This window comes from Rhipicephalus sanguineus, chromosome 3, assembly GCF_013339695.2.
Source record: "Rhipicephalus sanguineus isolate Rsan-2018 chromosome 3, BIME_Rsan_1.4, whole genome shotgun sequence".
NCBI lineage: Eukaryota > Metazoa > Arthropoda > Arachnida > Ixodida > Ixodidae > Rhipicephalus > Rhipicephalus sanguineus.
Genome location: NC_051178.1, coordinates 206,703,105 through 206,723,468, shown reverse-complemented (window position 1 = coordinate 206,723,468; position 20,364 = coordinate 206,703,105). Strand labels below are relative to the sequence as shown.

The 20,364-nt window shown below is 47.6% G+C and overlaps 1 protein-coding gene across 1 annotated transcript in view; it reads left to right on the top strand.

The window, feature by feature from the left end:
• Positions 1-235: 235 nt before the first annotated feature.
• Positions 236-20,364, top strand: part of LOC119388161 (calpain-C-like) — a 75,228-nt gene continuing 55,099 nt past the window's right edge. Inside the window, 1 exon segment of the mRNA XM_049413846.1 lies at positions 236-728. The gene's annotated coding sequence lies outside the window, so the exon portion shown is untranslated.

The window sequence follows — 20,364 nt, the reverse complement described above, 5'->3', positions numbered from 1 at the left end:
AGTTGTGAAACGCCACGTGTGCTCTTGCGTCCCCTGTAAGAGCGGTTGCTTGCAGCAAGGTGGTACCCTGCCCTAGTCAGGTGCGGCACCAGCGTGCAACTGGCTTCGCCGCTCTCCTCCCTACGCCGGATGGCAGCTGGGTAAGGGTGTAGAGAGCGGGTCTGTAATGGGGCCATCGGCGGTGCTCTCCTCTCACCGAGCAGACCGGGCCGGTGGCGTGCCCCCCACTCCCCCATCTCGGAGCAGAGAGCGACCGTCCAGAGCAGCCGAGTCAGTCGGGGACTGCCGAACGGACAACCCAGCAAGGGCCCTCTGCAGGCGTGATGGTTTCGGCGTGCGTGCAGCGACCGGGTCGACGCGTTCGCCGGATTCTCTGCTGAGCGGGCTTCTTCTGATCTGACCTGTCGGCTAGGGCGTCAGTGTTCGCGCGCCCGCACTTTGTTGAAGGCCAACTTCGGAGGACCTATTCGTGTCATTTGCCTATTCGGTGCCCCCCACGTGAGTTCGTCGTTCCCAAAAAGAGCGGTCGGTGCAGGTGCCCGAACCGAGCGCGGCGAAGACCTCTGCTCGAGATCGGATAAGCTCGACAAGCGCCGGGCTTGTGCCCAGAGGGAGAAAACGTGTGCTGTGTGCGAAGTTGCGATCGCTCGCTTCCTTGGTCCACTGCTCTTGTGACTGCACTGACCCGGTGCCCGTTTCGGAATACAAGTGCCTTCGAAAAGCAACGGGTGAGTGCACGCTTTTCTGCTTAAAAAAAAAAAAGTTTGCAGTAAGCCGGTAGGTAGCAGCGTCGGCGAAGGCGCATCCCAGAGCAACAACTGTCAGCGTGCAATGTTAATTTCTTGCTCATTGTAAGCTTGGTTATCTAGGTTTCATATACATCACGCCACATGTTTTGAAGATTGCGCAAATGTATTAGCTACTAATGAAGACGAAAAGAGTAGCGTGGGCTTGTTGGTACATAACATGAGTGGAATAGCGCACATTTAGACAGAGACGGAGTAAGCAACATGACACAAGTGCTAACTATCAGCAAATGGTTATTTGAACCAGCAGATGAATACTTATGTACAGAATTGTGTGAGGTGAGTGCGCATGTCACACTGGCACGACTTCAAGCTATCTAAAATTGGCACGAAGAAACGCAAGTTCCTCTTCAGATCAACTAAAGAAGGCGTGCTAACATGCTCCATCATTTCGGCTTCCAGTTGCGACAAATGTTTCAACTAAACACTTGTTGAAAAATAGTTAGCGCTTGTGTCGTGTTGCTTACTCCGTCCTTGTCTAAGTGTGCTTTGTTCCACTCACCTCATGGAATGAAGAGAAATGGTACCTATCTGCAACGTAGCTGAGCGCATAACAACAAAAGAACAACAGAGGATTGATGTTCACTGAGCATAATTTGATACACTAGTTGTTTCGGCTTCCGTTAACGCTCAATACGAGGGCCTCTCCGGCATGCCAATTTTGTATTTTTCAGTCGGGGCCTTGTAGGCGTATGTCATTGGAATGCTTAACTACATCTACACGAGCATCTCTGCACCTCCCAGACCACGTTGCGCTAAGATGTATAGCCACGACAAGGTCCGCGGTGCTTTGAAGGCAAGCGGATGCATCTTCTGGTTGCACGGCATGGCAAGCGCGCTGATTCTATCGCGCGCAGCGCGCGCGCTTTCTTGGATGTTTTGCATTGGTTATATTTCCCGGATGGGGTTTGGTTTGATGATTTTGAGCTGTTTGAAAACAAGACAATGTAGCTCTAGGCGCGCCTAGCTCGTTCTTCGTTTCGATCGGCAGGGTGGTATATAATCCGAGTTGCAAACGAAGCGCAATTGTCGATTACTGTGCGTGAGGTGCCGAAGGCTATCGTGCTGCATGCGAAACGAACAATTTTAAGGAATTAAAAGTATTGAGAGTTGCCGTAAAGATGGAGGGCTGCCTTCTTACGCTGAATTATGCTTGCGGGTGTGTGTAAGAGTGTATCCTTTTGTCCTTCAGCATTAATATCATGGCAAAAATTCTAAAGTTCTGGTTTAGATGTATTTTGAGGTAACACAATGCAACCGCGGATTTGGAAAAGGCTGTTGCTATTTAAGCAACTTAGAAATCTTACGGTAAATTGAAATGCCACGATGAACTGTGGTATGCTATGGAGAAAACAAGAGCAATGCAGATTTTATAAAGCAAGCCAGAGTACTCCAGCATTTTTAAGTTCCTTGCCTATGGATTGATGATCCTTATGAACATCAGTTTGTGAAGTTCATATTTCAGAAGTGTTGTATGTGAACTATTGACAGAGCTTGATGCTGTAGGAACATTACTTTTTTTTAAATGCGAAGCATTTCTTAGCGAACTTCTGCGACTTTGAGCGTATCTATCTATCTATCTAGCCGCCTACGACTTTGTGCTCTCCTGGTCGCTTGGTTAATCGAATGTACACCAAAATTGGTATGGCGTAACGTGAACGTATGACGAACATAAATGACAAGTCATAACATGAAAATCATGACACGCATGTCATGTACAGCATGATTTAAATGCCACGCTCATGGTGCTCTGGCGGCCGTTTCGCTAGGTTGATATACATCAAAATTGATATCTTGTGACGTCAATGTGTGACGAACATAAATGACACGAGTTTACATGAAAATCATGACACGCATGTCATGTACAGCATGACTTACGTGCCCCGCTCATGGGGCGCTTGCGGCCATTTCGCTAGCTTGATGTATCCCGAAATCAGTATTGCGCGACGTGACAGTGTGGCGAACATAAAAACACGAGTAAACATGAAAATCATGACACGCATGGCATGTACAGCATGACTTACGTGCCACGCTCATGGTGAGCTGGCGGCCGTTTCGCTAGCTTGATATACACCACAATTGGTATCTTCCGACGTCACTGTGCGACGAATATAAATAACAGGAGTTAACATGAAAATCGTGACACGCACGTCATGTACAGCATGACTTACGTGCCACGCTCATGGTGCGCTGGCGGCCGTTTCGCTAGCTTGATATACACCAAAATTGGTATCTTGCGACGTGACTGTGTGGCGAACATAAATAATACGAGTTAACATGAAAGTCATGACACACGTGTCATGTACAGCATGACTTACGTACCACGCTCTTGGTGCGCTGGCGGCCGTTTCGCTAGCTTGATCTACCCGGAAGTTGGTATTGCGCGGCGTTACTGTGTGACGAACATAAATAATATTAGTTAACATGAAAACCATGACACGCATTTTCCTTAGTGACATACAAGACGATGTATGCAGCTCTTTTCTGGCTGCTTCGCATTACATCGATTCCCACAATGCGTGGGATCTGCCGTCTTTTTTTCCTGTCTTGTTTTTCATATAAGGTTTGTATATGTCGCTTCGTTCAGGTTATGTGCAACTGTTAATCGTTGCACATACTGTTAATCGGTTATGTGCAACTGCGCAGTTATCCGTGGTTGGTGCTCTGAGGAAGTTAGCATTCAAGTGACTATCTATACACCAGCATTTGTCGCTTAATACATGTAGATCATATTCTGAAAAAGACACTTAGGCAGATAACTGGAACGCCCGATGACTGTGTCGGGGTAGACTAAAAGATCAACCTCGTCGCATGGTATCAGATGATTTCGTGTTAACTTTTTCGTTGGAGGCGTGCAGAACGTAAGAAGGCGGCAAGTTGAGACAGAGAGCACGGTTAGTCCTGTTCGCACAATTCAACAAACCATGAAATTGCATCCGCCAAACTTCGACTTCTTACAAATTAGTCGGATTTTTTTATTACAAAGTATCGCGATTATAGAAGCAATAATGCGACGTCAGTATCTCACGAGCAACAATATCGAGAATATAGCCTACCGCCGTGCCAGGACGACAAACTAAGATTCAGTAATATCGTGGCGTGGCCTGGTTTTCTTCTGGTCGTTTGCATATCTGATGGAACTGCGACAAGCACCATGACGTATGCTTGATTCTTAGCCCAGTGCCATGGAAATAATGAGGGACAACACGCACTCGCGTGTAAAGACGTTGTTAGGACTGTAATTCCTTTGTTGACGAACACTGTTGTATCGAGGTGGAGTTGCTCAGCGCTGCAGTGGAACAAAAGACACTAAAATAGTCACAACATCCTCGCTGTACAGGGCTGCAATCCCGCTTCTCTGACAGAACGGTAAGGAACGAGGGACAGGTTATCTAGAATTTGGAGCATCGCAAATGAAGTAGCTTCTCCAGAACAATGCATATCGACCTGCGCTGCCCATTCTCGCTGTGTAGGCTGACGGCAGGAACATAACCGCGCTAACGCCATCGACACTTGTCGCGCAAGTCGTGCAAGCATGCTTCGCGCGGTCTACTTGCTCGAGTGCTCGATCACGCCTGCAAAGCGTAATGGTTGTTCGGCCGTCACCGAGCGTGACGGCTGGCGTTTTGTCTTTCCGTTGCGGATTGCAATCTGTTTGCTTGCGTCGTCTCTGCGCAGTCGTTTCGTTTCCTTTCGGCGTTCTCTGCTGCGAATGGTCGCACGGTTCGCTGCTTGCCTCCTTTTCCTGATACTCGGAGCGTCGTACTCTTCTTCCTCTATTTGCCTTTCTTGACAAGCATGTGATACAAACATCATGCCTGCTGCCTTTCAGCTTGGCGTGTAGTAGCGGGCAACAGACCTCAAATTCATGCTGACTGTAATAGGTCTGGCAACTATTCTTGAAGCATGTGGTAGTGAAGAAAGCTCCATTCCCCCGACAGAAAAAAAAAGCGAACGGAACTTCTCTTTACTTTCGCCGTAACGTACCCAACTATAAGAACCATACGGTGTCTGCAGGGTTCCGCTTTCCTCACTCGTTGGCACTTGTTACCAAGGTTGTTGCTTCTACGAGGAAACAAGGAAATGCGCCTCTCCAGCGCTTCCTCGCCATTTCCTGCACTTTCAACTGTTGCACACACGCACTGCATGCATGCCCTACTGGCTTATTCTCTTCCTTGCACTTAGTGACTTGATTTTACTTTTGCTTCTCGCCTTCCTTTTCAATTAATTTTACACTTGCCGCTCGCCGCGGTACGAAGTTAGCCAATGCTAACTGCGCTTTTGACGAAATCCCCTCGTTAATTATTGTTTTCACCATGCTCTATTCGAAAAAAAAAAGAAAGGAAGGAACAAAGTAACAGACATGCATGTAACGTGAGCCTTTCAATAAAGCAAGAAAACACGGAATCACCATACAAAGGCCTTCGCAGCGAGAAGACATCTTTTTGTAAAAATGCAGCCGCTTGTCTCGCCCTTCCCTGCCGTGCTGATGAAAGTAGCGGTGCATTGTGTTGCAATACCAGAGTGCGCAGAACTTTCCAATGGTGCACTGGCTAAGAAAATAAGCGTCTAAGCAGATTCCGTCGCTATACGTATTAACATGTCCCACTTTTCAAAGCTGCAACGCCACATGAACTCCACCACGAACAAACTGCGGATTGTCACATCGCACGTGATGTAGAAAGGTGACGAAACTCCCCGCCCCGCAATTAGGTAGGTTTATATACGTTTCAGGCACGGATACGAGTTCGCTGCTCAGGTCATACATACATTCGGTATGAAGGCAACCAATAATTAAGCTAAGGAAGGCATAGGGAACGTTAATTTTAGTTTTTTTTTATTGAACTTTTGTGATTATAAGATAAAGGGAGATGAATCGAACGAAAAAACAACTTGCCACCGATGGCAACCGAACCCGCAGACTCCAAATTACTTGTGCGTTTGTTTTGATATTAATGACTTCATTTTAATCCCCCTTCAAATACATTCGGTACAGCATACATTTTTTGAAAACTATATGTAGAATCTAAGAAAGCAGCACTATAGTCACAGGAGATTATTGGATAATGAAGAAGAATTTCATAGCTGGGACAATTAAATACCTCCAGAAGAGCTGAGGCCGCGCATCACGCATAAGCAACAACGCGCGACGCGACTCATTGTCTGAACAATGGTTCCCAGCGAGCGCATAAAAAGGCGGCGGCGGGCGTGCGCCTCGGCAATGGCGACGCGCCCCGAGATTGCGAGATGCACGCCTGGTCTTCTCACAGCGAGCATAAAAAGAATTATGGCTGCTTTGCGTAATTAGGGAGGACTGGCTGGCCACGCGCGCGTGTATACTTGGTGGTCGTGATCGGGCTCCTCTGGGCGCATAGTATCTCCGTGCTTTTGCATTCCTAACGTGTTTTATTGGAGCGTGTGTAGCTGCACGAGGAAACGGGAACGTGCACCGTTATGTCTCTGGGGCATCACTGCGCCTTTTGGCCAATATATTTCTCATTGTTCACGCACAGCAGACAGAGAAGATGTGGTGCGGGCAGACGCGACCGAAAAGCGTAATCACCACGTGGGAGGGTAATTTAAAAGAGTTCAAAACACTAAATCGGTCGTGTGAGTATCAGCCTGAGCTGTCTGGAGACCCGAAGAGCCAGCGATTACGATTGACAGCGATCCGCTGGATGTCAAGTTTTATCCAATCACTCCGCGGAGTCCACTTCGCGGACTCCGCGAATGGCACCTCTGTATCCAGCAGGAAGCAATAGTAAGCGTGAAAGATGCATCCACACCACTCTCCGCAATCTGCTACATAATTCTACACGGGAAATATCGTATAAGACGCAGTCACACGGCGTCCGTACGCTCCTTCGGGCGCTTCGGCATGGGCACAGCTTCCCCGTCCTACGCCGCTCGCGGTGAGCCGGCTTCTATTCCAAAGTTCCTAACCTCCACGTCATTGGTTTCTCTCGGCGATTAGCATCAATTCTCGTAGCCACCAACGGTACCAGCCTTCTTCACTGTAGACTAAGGCTAAATGACCGTTACCTCATCCCCCATACTCCCTTTCTCTAACGCCTCTTCAAGTACGAAAACTTTAATGCGAAGCATTCTTTGACTCCCTTTAACGAACGTTGCAACGAGCAGGTGTACACTGGCAGGTAAGTTCAGTGAAAAGAAAATTCAAGGATCCGATGGTAGGATCTAACCCTTGAATCCAAGTACAGCAGCCTTATCTTAGAACCGTGATAAGCTATGACCTTTTTTTTTTAATTGACGTTAGTCATTGTCGCACGTTTCTTTCTTTCGTTGACAAGATTGCCGCGTGCATAACGTTATACAGCACCGTGCGGCAGCGCCAGCTGCCATCTTCTTGTACCTCTTTCTGAAAGATATCGGTTTCCCCCGCTCTTAATTATTGCTTAATTAGGCATATATGCCATTTTAGCTACGTTCCAACGGCTCAGGCATCTTGAAAGCGCACATGGTAATCTGCTGAAACTGCGTATGTCTCTATTAAGTTAACGCTGTTACATACCTATATAAATGCAATGGTACTTCTTCGTCCACTACATGTGCTCATAAACGTATATTTGGAAATTCATCCTTAACATTATCCATTAAAACTGATTTCAACTCAACACTTCGGCATTAGTGGCTAATACAATCCTTTGCTGAAAAACGAATAAATTCTTAAAGCGTACATAGATTTAGTATTCTGATGACATATGATATGAATGCTTGATAAATTATTATGGCAGAAGTGTTCGCCCTAACAAGTTAAAGCACGTTTTTAAATTCGAAAAATAAAGTTATGTTTTTACAGTGATTTATTTAGGATTAGCTGCTTCCTTTAGGCTGGGAATGTGGCCTTCCGAGTCTGAGCGCGAGGTCGAGGGCTCGATTCCCGGCCGTAATGGTAGCATCCTGGTGGAGGCCGAGTGATAGAACTATAGTGTACTGATGCAAGTTCACATAGAATAATTCCAGGCGAATTAAAATAAGTTCGCGCCTTCTACTGCCGCGTCTATCATCATTCATTATTCTGTTTCGGGAGACACACGACTTAATTTGTGACAGTGGACCACATCGTACGCGCTGCGCACGCGTCGGGTTTACGCATTGCGCGACGATCGGCGGTATTGTGCCAGCTTCCGGTCTCGTAATGTCTCATCTCCAACGAGAGACTGGGCTCTCGCTGCAGGGGCCGAACAAAGACATAATGAGCCAAGCCACGAGAGCGAGGCGCCGCCCTCGAGAACGGCGCACTCTCACGCGATGGGCAACCGTGGTTGCGCGGCCGACTCGCATGACACCGACGGCACGCACTGCCAAGCGTGAAGATTGACAACTCTCTGCGGCGCGCGCGCGGTCACTCCGTCGCCCGCACGAAATACCTATGTGTGTACGTGCTTTCTTTTGTTCTGTGTCGCTCTCGCGGCCTCGACAATATGCGCGGGGGAAAAAAAAAAAGTGACATGAAAGGAGAGCGCAGGGATAAAAGAAAGCGACGAATTCGGCCTTCTGCGCGCGCCCTTCGCTTGTCGAAACTGAGGTTTCTCCTTCATGGCTTCGGCACGAAGTGTCGTGCGACACGCCGGATTTCACGTCGCTTTATATAAAGAAGAGAGAAAAAAGAATTATTACGATATGTAAAGCGGGCATTGTCTCGCACCGACTTTCGCAGCTTTTTCTCTTTTTGTGACTTCTTTTTAAGTCATCGTGCTTTTCTCGTGCCGTCTCGCTGGCTCCATTCTATGCCAGCGTTGGTCTTGGCGAGTTCACTCGTCGTCGTCGCCCCGCATTAGATCCGCAGACCTCGCTGCCCTGCTTTCAGTTTTCAGCCTATGCGCGCGAGATGTTTCTCCGCTTCACTTTCGTCTCGTCTCTCCCTCTCCGCTGTCGCATGCATAGGCGCGTGCCATTGTGATGCTCGTACCTCCGGCCCGCTTTTGTGTTAGCGCCTCGAGAAGGAGAAAGACGCGATGCGAGCACGCTGGGTGGCCAGCTCGATGACGCGGGGCAGTCCTGGGACAAGCGGCGACCGTCTGGTCAGCAACGCGGAGCTCCGTACTATACATCTGGAGGGGGCCCCGCATAAATGAATCGAAATGGTTACAAATGACCGCGGGTTAGGTCAGTACTCGCATACGGGATGATCGCCAGCGAAACGAATACAAATGTCAGTTTCCCGTGGCGCGAAAGCGAATGCGTACATCTTCTATCGTACGATGCTTGGCAGCTAAGGGATCCAGGCTGTTAGGCTGGCAATGCTTGTCTCCTGCTGCTCGATCCATTTAACTTACTCTACTGGATCTACAGTAAAATTCAACCATTGAACTATTTGGTCTACAGTAATTAAGAAGCTTGAGGGGATACGTGGCCGCGGCAAGTAAAGGACCAGGTTGACTGGAGAAACATGGCAGAGGCCTTTGCTCTACAGTGGGCTGATGATGATGCTGATGTTGAAAATACAACATATAACTTGGAACAGGGTATGCTAGATCGCGGAAGTGTTAAAATTAATGCTGTGGGAGTGAGTTTAAGGTTATGAAATAAAAGAATGTGTTACCGACTAAGAAACATGAAAAGAGGGAAAAAAAGTGAAAAGCGTAGAGCCGCACTTAAAGTGAGATATCATAAAAGCGGAGAAACTTAGTCTGATTCTAACGCATTCACGCCATCATTAGGATAAAACTGTCCTTAAAAAAAAAGAAGAAGAAAGGAAATAAATGCAGACGATCTTCCAATGCATTAAAAGGGCCAGGAGAGGCTATTTAGTACAAACTGAGTGGGTTACCTAGTGGTAAGCCTCATTCTTCTCCAGGTGAATGCGATGATAAACGAACCGATACACACAGGTCATGCAACACTTAACACACACACGACCATATTATATATACAGCAGGGGCGTAGCCAGAAATTTTTTTCGGGGGGGGGGGGGGGGGGGTTTCAACCATACTTTATGTATGTTCGTGCGTGCGTTTGTATGTGTGCGTGTATATATACGCAAGCAAAACTGAAAAATTTCGGGGGGGGGGGGGGTTGAACCCCCCCAACCCCCCCTTGGCTACGCCCCTGATATACAGGATTCATTTTCTTCTTGTACTGTTTTTGAAAAGCACGGTGACCACCATCCAAGAGTTCCCTCCAAAGGGAACAAACATTCCCTTATACAGTTCTGATACTGAGGCATATATATGATTACTGTATATGATGGGCACGGTGCGAAATGTCTTGATCTGATTAACCGCTTCCACGCGTGAAGAGACGGCAAGTCCAGTCATTGTGCAGGAAGCGATTCTTGAAGGCAACGCGCACGTCGCCGTAGCAGATGATGCAGCTCCTTTTCACGCGCCACACCTTTTCGGCTGCGTATTTACGTAGTCTTGTCTTTGCTAAGACGTTCAACAATAGTAATTTTATTGCCGATGATCGCGTGACCCGAGTAGAAAATATCTTTCGCGACCTCAATGTGCACGTGTCAGACGGAGACCCCATGTCGACAGGCAGAAGATTGTTTATTTTATGTTGAAGGGATCCAAGTGGTGGAAAAAAGAAAGAGAAAGAAATGGGCAGAATTGATGTAAGTATACTCTGTGTTTAAACATGTCGACATACCCCGCGTCTTACACAAAGCGAGCCGCTCATCGTACACCACTGATTTTATAAAAAATGTGCTGTGGCTTCTGCGTAGATAAGACTTTTTTTATATATTACAAAGTTTAAAATTTTCGATGACAGAGATAATTTAGCGAATGACTTCCATCCGAGTAAAGAAAGCGTGCAACCAACCAACGAACGAAGGGGCTGCACAGGACCTTGAGACCGTTCTTGGAAGTGGTGCAACAGGAGTATATCGCGCATTCCCCGCGGTTGGGACAGCCTTCTGAACGGAGAAGAATAGGCGAGACGCGGTCTAAAACAGATGCCTATCGTCGTTTCTTGCGCGCACTTGCAAGAAGCTGTAAAGGACGGCTGATTTCGCAAGACTGCGGCACCATAGAGTGCTTGCGAGCGAGCCATGTGGCACGGCTGCGGCCGCTTAGTTCAGCGAACAATTCTTGCAAGTGCAGCCGACAAACTGGAGGGCTTTACGTGGGCCATAGACAACGCGCTCATTCAGCTGCATTTGCTTGCACTGCGACTTTACAGTCAAAGAGGACGGGCTGTACTGCAGTCGTATGCGTCACGGCAAGCTCTATTTAGCGAGCTCTGGTTTAAACATAATCGCCTAACTGGTGTGGTACCTCATTTGAGCTTTGTTTGATTTCTTCGAGAAAAGAATGAAACAGCGGCGAGTATTTTTACGAGTAACCAGCGGCTGACATCCCAACATGCATGGCCATGTGCACATATCCACGTGCGCAGGTCTTCAGGCAAGGAGGTTCACCATAAAGGGAAAAGAATATGCAAACATAAAAAAGTCGGGGAACATCAATGTGTTGACCCATGTATACGCGTTAGAACATGCAATTACTCACGAAATGCTTTATGACAACACACGCGTGCACTTAAGGTGTGTACATTCATGTAGACCTAAAGATGCGTTCGCTGTGATTTCAGCTGAATGCAAGATGTACTCGCTAAGATCGTTCGCTCCATACGAGCAATGCTGCAGGCAACTTGCGAGGCGATCGCAGTGACTCCATTCGCAAGTTGGGGACTCCCTATTATAGATAGCAGAAAATCGCCGAGAAACGGCGTTAGTGTTTGCATATAAATTCCTCTACTATACTGTAGCTAATCTCTCTTTTGTAATTTTCTTTTTCTCAGCCAGGCATTGTTCGCTACTCGTTGTGCAACAACATCAATTGTCGATTGGAGAGCAGACCTGTGAAATGGGTGCGTAGGCGCGCATTGTCAATGCAAGGCCCTTGCTTACACGCCTCTCGCGTAGCTTGGCACCGTCATGTTTGTTTGATCTGCATTCAGAGCGGCCACCTTCCTCACCTTCGTGCCTTGCCTTGGGTTGTTCGGTCGGCACAAAAGGCAACTGCGTTTCAGTTTCTTTCTTTCTTTCTTTCTTTCTTTCTTTCTTTCTTTCTTTCTTTCTTTCTTTCTTTCTTTCTTTCTTTCTTTCTTTCTTTCTTTCTTTCTTTCTTTCTTTCTTTCTTTCTTTCTTTCTTTCTTTCTTTCTTTCTTTTTTAAGCATGCATGTACCGTGCACGTGAGGGATCGGCTTACAATTGAGTCACAAAATGTGTCGTTGTAACGCTTAGTTGCCGAATAGGGGTTCACTTCCACATAGGGACGTGACTGGCGCACTTTGATGGTTTGATGGACAGCGGAATAAAAGTTGCCCTTGTATTAAAATTTCAAACCGATGTGCGACGCGACGTTAGACGGACGACAACCTGATATTAAAAAAATTGCAGTCATAGCTTTTGATTGTTGGTTATCTCATAGAGCCACAAAAGCCAATAAATCATGTCAAATAACGATCCATCTTACACGCTACTTTAAGAGAGATATTTCAGGACTGCCCACCTGGCCAGGGAATTGCTCGCTGTATTTACTGTTCGAGCAACCGAGTACCTGGTGCTGTACCGACCACGGCAGCTGTTGCCGTACCTTGGGACATTGTGATAAGTACATTCTACTGTACAGACAATGCATATTAGGTGCATCGTATCGTGGTTTCGAGGCTGCAAAATAATGTTCTCAAGCTTCACATATTGCCTCGAGATGCATCACGTGGTACAGACCGCAAAATAAAATGCTTGACGTCCACAAGCTGCTTGAAGAGGCCTCGCATATGGTGTGGCTGCCGTTATCGACGTTCAAGTGCTGGAACCGTACACGGAGTGGATCGCAGACCGGCCGGGACGTTTCCAGCGACCCTGTGTACCGTGCTGCGGGTATTTCTGGTGTGCCAGAGCCATTCGCCTCTACTGATTGCTCATTGTTATGGACCGGACCTCTCCTCCTTTCCCACAGTCTCGATCCTTGAGCGTCGTTTCGAAAACGTGCTCCCGAAGCGCGCCTACGTAATGCCGCACGAAGGAGAGGCAAGCCTGCACCGGGAGCAGGAATAGCCGATGCCCTAGGTGTGCTCTCAAGGCCGCACAGAAGCCACGCAGCGACAGCCGTCATTCCAAGCTGTGTCTGGGAGCGTACAGGAGCACTCGCGGCGAAGAAAGACAACGAGCAGGAGCACGAGGAGAGGCTCTAAGGAACACGAAGGTTTATGCTGCTGGCCATTTGGCTGCAGCGGTCGTTTATTAAAGCGATGAACCGTGAAGACGAAGTAGCCGAGCCGCAGCAGGTGGGGCGGCTGAAGTCGCGCGCCAGCGAAGCTTTTTTTTATTCCCGCGCGCGCAGCCGACAATACGAATTCCGCGTCTCCTCCCCCCTCCTCCGAATACTTGTCATTCCTCCTTGGTTGGCCTCTCTCCTGGCCAGCGTCCCTTTTGGCACCGGTTTGATCGCGAACCGCTTCATTCTTCGGATCGAGTTTTCAGAGTGGTTACGTTCGTCGAATTATCAGGTTCGGAGCGTGAGGGGAAGGCAGTGATCGGTGGCTGACCGCGGCCTTCGCGAGTTCTTGCCTCGGGCGCTCCCTCTCCCGACGTCACCGCCTCAAGCTCATTCTTCGCCGCCGACCTCCACGCGTACCCGCGAAGAATGCCGTTCCACTTTCATCGCAATTTCGCAGAGGAGAAATAAGGAGCGCGGAAGAAAACACACTCCTTTATTGCTGCGTGTCGTGGTCGAGCTGACACGGAATGGGCGATTCGCAACAGAAACAGGATTCGGTGGCCATTGATGTAAACACGCTTTGTAGGTGTGGCAGAAAGTGGTGGGCGAGGAAAACAAGAAAGGGAGATAGAAAAGAAGCCGCGCGCCGTGATCTGCGTGAAAAGAAACATAATAAACCGAGAGAGAACGCAGTGCGGAGGAAGAACACAGCCGCAGGAGGTGAAGCCGGCGCTGTTGGCAACATCCTCGAGAGGAATAAACAGGGTGACTGTTTCTGCGTGGTGTAGCCGTGATGAAGAAACAGGGACAGGTTGGTCCGAGCGGCCGGCGTGTGTCCGCTTCCTTCCGCGATCGTTCCGCTTCTTAGCTTCGAACGACGCCTCTTATGCGGGCCACCTGAACGCGAACGCGAGCTGTCGAAACCTCAAGTGCCGCGCGCTCAAGTGGCATTTCTACATGCAGACGCCTTCTCCTTTTAGAGTAGGAAACGTTTGCCTCTCAAGCAGCGAAAATCGAAATGCATCTGAAGAAATAATAGAAAGAGAGCACTCGGAGAAGCAAGCTGTATCTGGGGCGGGCTGAGCCACTTGTGAAGGCGGAAGGGTTGGAGTCTGAATTATTTTTGTCGAGGTGAGGCTGGATCAGTGAACGGCGCCCTCACCGCATGGCCGTATACATGTAACCCCGCAAGCTGATGTACTCATATTCCCAAAAGAAGGGTTCGAGGGACTCGTTCCTTTGTTAGACACGACCAAAGAAGCCAACAAACAGTGAAGCCATAAGGGATATTACTCGTAGTATTTTTTTTACTGTAGTATGATCCACTTCCTCGGGGTCCCAGTAAAATTACAATGATTTATAGCGTAGTGGGTTCCTCGCAAGTGCACTTGTATTGGTTGCCAAGGAAGCCCATAAGCGCATGATCCATTTCGTCGAGGTCTCAGTAAAGTTCTTCGCCCCTCCACCCCCCCCCCCCCGTCTCTCTCCCACGTCAACGTATGTTATACAGCATGACGGGAGAGGGAAATAGCGACCGGGCGTCACCCAATGCAAATTACATAAATGGTGGGCCGTTTAAAGATTCCAACCCATTACAAAGGGCTGAGCCATAATTCTTCATCGTCATCAGTCGTCGCGTCAACAAAGTGCACATAATGCCTTACAGACGTGTAGCTGGTGCCTCGCTTCTCCGCAGAATGACGAATAATGGCTTAGTAGGTGCTTCCCAACTTCACAAAAAATTGTGATTTATGGCTAGTGGGTACCTTTCTAGTGTACTTGTATTGTAACTTCAAGAGAGCTTAACGGGCTCTAGAAACGCCGCTTTTCCAGCTTTCGCTGTGACTGTGCTGCGGTTTCAGCGCAAGCCTGGCGTTTTTTCTTGAACTTCTATTTCCATTTGGGCCATAACTAGTACTACGGTTAACAATCTACAAGTAACATTCCCTATGGCTTCATTGTCTGTTGACTTCATAAGGTTATATTCCCGAAACAGGGGCGGCAGGAACAAAATAGACCACACAAACGAAAGGTAAGATGCTCTACCACACTGAACGATTGGTGACACTTAGCGACTCGAGCAGATCTATTTTACTATAGAGAATGACGAGACATAATATTGGCTAGAACTTGACACCGCTAATTGTATAAGTACACGCTATTGCTGAATGCGCGAGCCTGCATGGACAACTTTTCACACTCTCATTTATCCAATCGACGACTACTAAGACATGCAGTGTCGCACACACAGCGACACGCTCGCGTAATCTAAACACTGCTCAACTGTGTATCACATATGTCCAAAGTGGGCGAAGTCCGTGTTGCTATATATAAAAAAAAAGTGCGTGACCGGTGGTGCAATCTAATTTTTGTCTTCTACATGAACAGCCCTTAAGCTGCGAAAAACAGCTTCTCTCGTGTCATAGTCTCTCTTGGAAACGTATAAAGCATTTAACGTGAACGCTTGGGCGAGGTGGTAGTTTGCTGCGCAAGGAAAATTTGCGACGCGAAAAAAAGAAACAGCAGCAACGAACGGACGAAGACGTCTGCGTCGCCTCACATGCCTCTCTTCGTCCATTCGTTGCATTTTTTTTTAAGCTGTCAATTTTTCTTGTTTAGACCGTGTGCAAAGTGCGAGTTTCACTTACTGTTCACTCGTGACGTACAGTGGTTGGAGACCATGCTTTAAACTGCACTGCTTTTGTGATTACCTCACACTCCTTTTTGTCAGAGGAGCGTGTTACCTCCGAAGTGGAAGTCCGTCTATCACAGAGTAATGAAGAGCACGAAATAAAAGAGAGAGAGAGAGAGACGAAAGGAAGAAGAACATGGAACGAGCGCTGAGGGGTTACTCAGCGCTCGTCCCCTGTTGCCATTACTATGCTCCCTTACCAACCAGCCCAGCTTACCACTCTCTTGAACTTTATCCGTCTATTATGTTATCGCTCCGTTACAATTCCGCATGGCGACATGGACAAGTTGCTGCTTACTTAATCGCAAGAAGGTACTGTTGACATACTACAAGAGTTTCGCAAGTGTACACACCACGGCAACCTATAGCGTGTTAACCGACGGGCCAAAGGAGCACACGCTTCACGATACATTTGTTATTCAAAGCGGCAACCGCCAGAGTTTATTCATACAGGGCCAAATAAAAAATAAAAAATAGCCATTTAACCGTCTTAACACGAAAGAGGACAGCGAACGAGAGAGAGACAGAGAATGAAAAGAAATCCAAGAACAGCGCAACAATGAAACAGAGAGCGACCATCCGTGAGAGACATTTGTCAGCCTGTCGAAATTCAGAGTAAGAAGGCGAGCAGCGAGTGAATAAAAGCGAAGACACCGTGACACGAGACGTCGTCCTCGCAGAGCAACCGACACGCTCCAGCCGACGTGTGTTCGCAAGGCCCGCCGCTGCCAAGATCGTGCTGTGGCGTGCGCACGTCTCGCGGTCTCGTCCGTTTCGCCTCGGCGTCGTGCGTCTTCCACGAGTCACGCGTCTTGTTCCGAAAGATCGGTCGGGACAGCTGCGCTGCGCCAAGTAGTGCGTGACGCGCCGAGTGGCCCTCAATGAGCCCTTACGACGGCTTTACGGCTCAGAACCCGGCCACCTCCGTCGCGTCCTTTATTGCGTGTCAAATGTGTGCGACTGGGCATCGTTAGTGAGTCACCGCTGCAGTCCGCAGACGCCGAGGTGCAGCAAACGCTCTGAAAGAGCTTTAAAGAGCTATCTCTCGTGATGACATAAAAAAGGGGAAAAAAATATCAGCCACGCTCGGGTAAAGTGTTGCGCAACAAGGATCAGCAAATGAAGCGGTCTGGAGATGCGCTCTGGTGAGACGACCTTGCTGCTGGCGGAAGAGAATGTTTGGAAAGCGGGGCGTCGTTTTGAATGCGAAAAAAATTAACGCAAACGAGACAAAAGTTCCTGGAAGGACGGAGACGAAGTGATCGACCATCTCTGATGAAGGGCAGTGTTAGCTTAGAGACCAAAGTTCAGTCACGGGCCCTTCTCTTCATCATAGCGATGACGTCTACATCTCGATGTGTCGGCTTCTCTCCTTCACCCATACTTGATCAGCGAAAGTAATGGTGACTTTACGAATGAAGTAATTTACACTATAGATTGAGAAAATAAAATGTAAACAAAGGGCACAGGACGGGCCTAGTGCTCTCGTTAGTGTTGTTCTCTACACGTAGAATAAATCTTGTCGTCGAACTCATTGCCTGATGTTTAAGGAAAAGGCGAGTTTCAGGAAAATTTTAGATTATGAGGCGGTGATGTTTAAGGGAACGTTTAGATTATGAGGCGGTGAGCTCCCTTTGCGCTTTCCGCAGGGAAACGTCGGCTACGTGACTGACATTAGGATCCAACGAAGCTGGCGATTTAGGACAGAGCTGAGTGTACTGCCGCGGACTGTGCATTGTCTCGTGTATGTATCTATATATATACATGCTGTTCGCGCCCGATGTTCCTGCATATCAAGAACATCTTACGCGTACAATCAGTATAATCAGTGTGACTTGGCAATCATAAAATAGAATGATGAGTGGAGCGTTTTCGAGAGAGGAGACGCCAGCAAGATAGATATGATGCTTATTGTTTGGAGACTATACCGTATACGCTCCATGACATTTTGTAGCCTGTATCGCGAAAAAACAAACAAAAAAAAAAGGTAGTGCAAGGCACCGGTTGACTCAAAGTTATGTCTCGCACGCACGCAGATCAAGTCGTATCATTGCTCAAGGAAACAATTATAGTGTGATTATAATACGAGCAAAATAGTATGATGTATTTTTCATTAAATATCGATGTTTTTATGCATTTTTGACCAAAGAGATGATACTAAAAAGATAAGGGGTCTGTGTTTCAAAAGTCATTCTTGAATTCGATTAAGTGACGAAAGCTTACAAAATGGTGGCGTGCCTTAGGCTAATACCAGAAAGCGTGTCGTATGAAAACTGGCCTAGAAAGTGATTTTTAGTTAATAGCCCGATAATTATCCAAACACGTCTTGGATAACATGCGAGAAAGTTGCAGTTCTCGATTACTAAAAAGTGCACTTGTAGCTATAGAGTATATCCGGGGTGCTTAGTGTACCTCAGAACTTCAGGCTGCATTCACATACGATGCAAGCAAAGTCATCGTTTTAAATGCGAAGCATTTCTTAGAGAACCTTTAGCACTTTGAGCGTTTCTATCTATCTATATATCTATCTATCTATCTATCTATCTATCTATCTATCTAGCCGCCTACGTCTAGGTGCTCTGATGATCGCCTCCTTAGCTTGGTGTAGAACAAAATTGGCATGGGAGGGTATGAGGATTTGACGAATATGACTGTGGTGCCATGACATGAATAACGTGAAAATCCTGTCGCGTACGTCGTCAAACCCTTTCCTCCAGACACGTGTGGCACATACCCGTTTACCACGAGCCGCGGTGTACGGGTATGCGCCACAGGTGATTGACAGTTTATATCTACCCAGGAACGTCGAGGACAGACATTGGCAATTTAAATGAGAGAGAGTCAAGAAAAACCGACATCAGCAACGTTGGCCCGACGAATCGAAAGAATAAGAATTAGGATCCCAGCAGGAATCGAACCCAAGCATTCTGCGTGGCAACCAGGTATTCTACCACAGAGCCACGCCTGGTCTATAGACTCGTTTGGAAAAACAGCCTATGCAGGCGTAATGTCGGTGCAACGTCAATTGCGTTTGTGGTGCTGGCTATCTAATTTTACAAGAAAGCAATAAACAATATGTACTCCTACGATACAGGCGTCATATCAGTTGACGTCTGTGGTTCCAGTGTTGGCTCCGCTTTTATAGCAGTCAAATAAACATTACATTTGTATTCCTATGATTCAGCAAGCTATATTGAAGCATTGCTCAACCCCGGTGGAATACATTAGCGAAAGTTACGTGTGATATTCACATGATTGCACCATAAAGTGCACTTAGTTTCGCCAATACTGACGTATGTACTCTAGCGTGAGGGCTGATATTACGTCGCACCATAAGTTACCCTTTAAGCGCCAGTGCTGTCGACGTGCCTGGTTAGCCCACGATGTGCACACAGCTATCACCAGGCCCATAGCTAGGGGGGAGGGGGGGGCTAGCCCCCCCCCCCCCCCGAAATTTTGGTGGAGTAGGTGTTTTTACCAAAAATAAATAATGAAAATAGGTGTTTTTCTCAAATAGTCAAGGTTTTCAAAACGTCCCACCCCCACCCCCCCTGAAGAAATTCCTGGCTACCACACTTACAAACAGACATCGATCCACCTCGTAGCGCTTGGCTCAAAGCCATAAAATACAGCATAGAAGTACTGGCTGACTGCTTCGCATAAAACCGATTCCCACAACGCGTGGGATCGGCCGAATTTATGTTTTCACTTATTTGTTACTTGCGCACAATTTTAGGCCAGTGTATGACAATATACAGGTGATGAGAAGAGGGAAACGATATATTCCTTTTTAAGTGTTTATTTTTCCACACCCATACAGTATGCGTGAAGTGGAAAACCCTAGACTTCGTTATGCACGCATACATCCATGTCGTCAACAAGGTAATTGAGAAATTTGTGAGATACGACCAACCTCGTTACACAAGTGCCGTGCCAGACTTCACCGGAAATTCTGTCGTTACATTGAATCATTTGCCAAAGCCTTCTGCAGTCAGCAACGACCGAATAAATTAGAGCTGTTTTTGCAGTGGGATTCTTCTTGCGCTCCACTTGGCACGGTTATAGGGACCGCAAAGCGTAATACATTAGGCATTAACGAGAAAGCAGATAAAGAATGCTCGAATTCACTTTCGCTCGTAATGTTTCCACCTCATCCATTATTGAAGCACGTATTTTCTGCCGTGCGTGAATTGCAATCAGCGCGAGTTGGCACACACGGCACAACCTGGTCGACCTGTTGACTCTGCAAGAAGGAAGTGGCTCGCTTGTTATCTATGCAAATGCATGTATGGTATGAACCGCACAGCGCAGGGCAGTCCGGTTAAGCAGCCGCGACCGAGGGAAAATATGTAAGCCAGCCACGACCTGGAATCGCATTACTCTAGACGCCTTAGATGTCAAGATATCGCACCTTCTGGGAATACAGGAAGGCCACAGCTCTGTCGTGACGCAGCTCTCATTCAAAGTTTTACTCTCAGGCGACGAAAAGAAAAAAAAAATCTTACGAGGCTTTTTACGTGTGGTTTCTCATTTGTTCTCGCTAGAGACCCCATTCTATCACTCCCGTAACCGCTTTTAAAGCGAGCATATAGGAACTTAAGCCCAGTTATCACCTGTCGGCGTGGCGAGCACAAGGACCAAGGGAAGCGTCTCTCGCTACCATCTATAGCA